General features: G+C 38.2%; 1 pseudogene across 1 annotated transcript; it reads left to right on the top strand.

The window, feature by feature from the left end:
* The first annotated feature begins 2163 nt into the window (after nt 1-2163).
* LOC308649703 (cyclin-D1-binding protein 1-like) lies at nt 2164-3341 on the top strand (annotated as a pseudogene). The gene is made up of 2 exons: nt 2164-2285; nt 2433-3341. The product of its transcript is annotated as a cyclin-D1-binding protein 1-like (transcript).
* Nucleotides 3342-5247: the final 1906 nt, after the last annotated feature.

A 5247-nucleotide genomic window follows, 5' to 3' on the forward strand; every position in this document is an offset into this window, starting at 1 on the left:
TTTTATCATTACAGTACTTCTGCTTTCCAGTTGGAGAAATTAAGACATAAAAGAGTTCAGGAATTTTCCTGAGGACTACATGATGGAGGTAGGATCTGAATCTTGTTATACTGATCTCCTAGCACTGACAGTTAAATACTATAGCTGAAGAGTGGTCATTCAGGTTGTTAAAACTTAACAACTGAGGAAGTAACAACCCTCAGAAAGAAGCTGTCTCACTTTTAGTTCTGCAGAGATGTGAACATTTCTTATGAAGTCTCTACACAACCATGGGGCTTGTTGTTCTCAACCTCTCCTTACCTCCTTCTCTCCCTCCTCTCTTCTCCTGTTCTCTCTTGTCCTATGCTGTTCTCTCCTTCCTTCCTTCCTTTTCTTCTTCATATATTCTTTTTCTTTCTATCTCACATACTCTCTATTGATATTTCTTTCTTTGATTTTCTCTCAGCCGTACTCCCTCATTTTTCTCTTGTATTCTTGTTTTCCTCTTTCTTTTCTTGAATTAACAAGAAATACATAATTCTTTCTGCAATGTTTTGCTTTAGCAGCCTAACACTTAGTATTTGACTCTTAGAGAAAAAGTATATGGAAGTTACTCAGACTAAGTTGCTCCTGTTTTTAATCAGACGTTATTAACTATATTTTACAATTTGAAAAAAAGTGAAATGTAAGCAATAATTAATTAAAAGTTTGTAATTAATTTTTCATCTTTATCCTGTTTCTTGGGAAGGAGATAGGATATAATTTTATACTATTAAATAAATTCTAGCAGGAGCTAGACTTGATATGGATGGACAACTACCAAAATTGATCAAGTGAAACTGTGCAAGCTCCTCTTTCTAGGTTACTTAACTACACTGCTGACTTACAGAGCCCTTTGCTGTATCATGACTGCTCCTTACTTAGTTTCACCTGCCTGATGTTAATGGCAAAAGAGAGATTTCATTGATGATTAACTACATAATTTCATAAAATAAATTTCTTTCTCTGAAGTGATAGAAATGATTTCTGCTGACAGGATGTAAATCCATCAAAACAGAAAGAAAGAAAATATGTGTAGGTTTTTATGTAGCCCAACTGTAATCAAAATAAATTCTGGTATTTCCCACCAGATGGCAGCCCTCTTTTGAATTTTAGAACAATGCTGAGACTTAGAAAAGTCACTCTCAATTTAGAAATGGGACTGGTTCTGAAAAAAATATCCAGCTAATGGAATTGAATCAGTAGAAAAAGAATACACTCAAACTATTTTAAGATGCTTCCAAAGTAAAATTCATAATAAACTAATACATTTAAATTGGGAAAAATTAAGTCTGTATAAACAAAGCCAATCACAATTTAGCTTGAATTTTTCAGAATAAGTTCCACTTAGTCTTCATTTTCATTTGATCTTTCCAGTCAGCTCTCATTTTGAGAATCTCCCTATTTTCAAGCAAGCACAGCAACCAGTATGTATTTAGCAATTGAGTGTCTTACATGATGACCTGATTTAATTCATAAATCAGTCATCAACTTGCCAATCAAACAGTCCTAGGTAAACTCTTTAATATTTTTTTTTTTTCTAAACCATGGGATTGACATCGTGGATCTTCCAAGTTATACAAAACTAGGGCATCTCTGCTGGCCACATGTTTCTTGTCCATGATGTGGCTCTTTCTAAATGGAAACTGTCACATATTCTTGCTGCTCTACTTAGTGGACTTTTTGTGAGGATCAGGGCATAACATTCTTTACCAGTGTCACCCCAACATAGCCAGTGGAAAAGCAGCCAGTGCCACAGTCCTGTATCACTAAGGACATCGGGTTTTATGGAATAGGATCCAAATAGGATGATGCATTTTACCGTCCTTGGGGTTTTATTCACTGATGATAAACAGCCATGCTGAAAACTCAGGAGCAGATCTTTGTCAGTTAGAAAAAATGGGAACAAGTGAGTGACATCCATGTAACAATATTAATTTGAGGCAGCAGGGTAGGGCTTCCTGGACTTCTGTGATATACAGCTTGTACTCTGAGATTGACAAATGGAGTCAAATTACTGAAGAATGTGGAAGGGAGGGAGGGAGCCAATATACAAATGACTGACTTAGCTGGAAACAAGGGTATTCAGAGTGGCTTCCGTGACCCTTGTTGTATTCTTGCTTAAAAATGAGATAGTCCCCAGAGATGGCCAGCGAAGCTGCGTCTGCAGCCTCAGTCCTCACTCTGGCTCTGCCTTTGAAACAGCTTCAGCGCTTGGAGGCCCAGCTGCAGTTGCTTCTGATTGGAGTGCGGGGTGAGCTGACGCTGTGGGGAGTGGTGAGGTCAGTGGTGACCTTGGGGTAGAGAAAAGCCCAGGCAGGTCAAAGCGGGCAGGACCCCAGCGCAGGAGGTGGCTCCGCTCTCTTCAGTTTTTCCTTTTGTGGCGGTTGGGACCACCACACTACACCTGTCAGCGAACACGGGGAGACCCCGGAGGAGTTTAATCAGGAGAGGTTCTGGAGAAGACTCAATGAGGCAGCAGTTTAGGTGGGGAAGCCACCATTCTGATCACAGGATCACTCTGACCACAGGAAACCCAAAAGATCCGTGAACAAGTCTGTGCTGCCATTAGGCAATTATTGCAGTGCACTAGTCACTTTCCCAGGAACAGGGGATCACCTTGAGAAAGATGGTAAAAAGCGTCACTTTGGACATGGTGGAAGACATGGCTCAGCTTGAGGAAGTGCTTCTCATCACTCCACCTCAGAGCCCTGAAAACAGTGACCTTATTTCCTGCAACAGTGTCTGGGTTGCATGCCAGCAAGTTCCTCAGATACCAAGAGATAATAAAGCTGCAGCCCTATTAATGCTGACAAAGAATGTGGATTTTGTGAAGGATGCACATGAAGAAATGGAACAGGCTGTGGAAGAATGTGACCCTAACTGTGGCCTCTTGAATGATTCTGAGGAGGACAACCACAATGATGAAGTGAGACTTATGTTGGTCTGAGGAAGATCAAGAGCTCATAATCCCATGCCTTGCACTGGTGAGAGCATCCAAAGCCTGCCTGACGAAAATCCGGATCTTATTGACAGAGAATGGGAAGAAGGATCAGCTGGCTCAACTGCATGACATTGTGGATATTTCTGATGAGATCTGCCCTAGTGTGGATGATTTGGCTCTGACCATATACCCACCTATGTGCCACCTGACTTTGCAAATCAATTCTGCAAAACTTGTAACTGTTTTAAGAAAGGCACTTGAAATTACAAAAGCAAGGCATATGACCCCTCAACCAGAAGAGAGTTGGATCCCTTTACTCATTAACGCTGTTGATCATTGCATGAGCAGAATTAAGGAGCTCACTCAGAGTAAAATTTAATTATAAATTTTCAGGCTCATTCATATTCTCTTTTCTCTCTCTCTCTCTGACTGTCCCAACCAGATCTACGATGTCTGCTTTTAAAAATGAAGCTAGAATACTTAATGGATGGAAAGAGAATTCCTGTCTATATTTAACAAGAGACTCTATTACCAAAGATTGTTGATTAGGCCAGATTGGCAATTATTTGTAAACAGTATATTTTTCTGCTAGATGCAAAAGATAATTGCATGAATCAGTGTTCCTGAGTGGCCTCTCAGAGACTCTTAGGGAAGCTGCCTTATTCCCTATTTGTAATAAAGTATGTTGTCTCTGTTACAGATAAAAAAAAAAAATGAGGTGTTCCCTTCTTTCCACAATATCCTATATATAAATGTTGGATTTGATAGCAATTTTTTTCTCATTTCTGAATTTACTCTAGATCAAGGTAATCATGATCTCAGTTTATGGGATGAAATGGTAAAGAGTAGAGAAATTTATTTTTTTGTAGTGTTCTCTTATTTTCTTCCAATGCAGCTCACAGTTTGTCAAATGTCAATTTATTTGATTTCTATAGGGAAAATATCAATTATAATACTTGATAGACTCGTAAAAGTTATGTTTCTGATGAAGTACCTAAAAATGTTCTATAGAAAATGCTATTATTCCCTTCTTCTATAGTAAAAACATTTTAACCATCTCTTCACATGGTTGCTAGATTTTGACAATTGGATGACCAGTTTAATTTTAGATAAGTAATTGTAGATTTTTTTATTTAAGTATCTCTCATGAAATATCTGGAACATATATGTTAAAAAAACTATTTATGATTTATATAAAATTTTCATTCAACTGAGCACCCCTTATTTTTTCTGGAAGACAATTCTGGGTATAACCCTCCTCCATAGTTGCCTCAGTAATGGTGGTGGAAAATCTTCTGTAAGACAAGCCATGTAAGAACTCTCAGCTCTTCTGTCAACATATTACTCTCCAAGTATGAGCTCCGAGTGTCAAATTGATCATTGTAGCTTGCCATCAGTGGGAAAAGTGCACAGCAACTTCAGCTGGAATTTCAGAGCCAGTGTGATGGAAAGCCGCCAGAGGGATATCTGGACTTTTGAAAAGAGACTCCTGGGAAGAGCAACTCTAGAATTGCCTCCTAAACATCAGTTCATGGGACTAAATTGCATAAATGACCTGAGGAACATGGTTTGTGAGTATTCAGAATAAATTTTATTTTTGTCATACGTAGCAGGAAATAGACCAGGAAGGAATTTATCTAGCATATGATTATGTCTTGTCTTCTCCCCTGCCCTCCATGCTGCCTTTTCCTGCAATGAGGAATGGCTGCAGAGAATATAAATTTATTATGCTAGTCACAGAGTTGTCTGAAAGGGTTATGAAATCAACCCTGTAATGCCTCTTTTCCTTATTAGTGGAGGAATATCTCGGGCCCTAGGCATGCATTCAAAAATAAGTCCTGCTTCTCACATGTGTTTGTCTTACCCAAGGTAACCCATAAGGCTTATTTCAGAAATATTGCAAGATAAAAATTTATTAAGAAAGAAGAAAATGGAAAATTGCAGCTTTCAAAAACTCCTTTATAACATACTTATAAATAATTAACTTTGCTTTAGTATATGCTTTTTAAAAAAAATACCAGAGGCAGGGCATAGGGTTGTGGCTCACTAGTAAAGTGCTTGCCTAACATGTGTGAGGCACTGGGTTTGATTCTCAGTACCACATATAAATAAATAATATAAAGGTCCATTAACAACTAAAAAATATATAAAAAATAAATTCCAGAGGTACTATGTACATAATACTTTTTTTGCCAATAGTAGTTACAAATAAGTATATAAGGATAGAACAAAACCCCAAAACCAGAGTTCTTACCATGCCTGAGATTGCATTCTGACAGGGGATG

Source organism: Spermophilus citellus (genome assembly GCF_964194105.1).
Source record: "Spermophilus citellus genome assembly, chromosome: 5".
In the NCBI taxonomy this organism is placed as follows: Eukaryota; Metazoa; Chordata; class Mammalia; order Rodentia; family Sciuridae; genus Spermophilus; species Spermophilus citellus.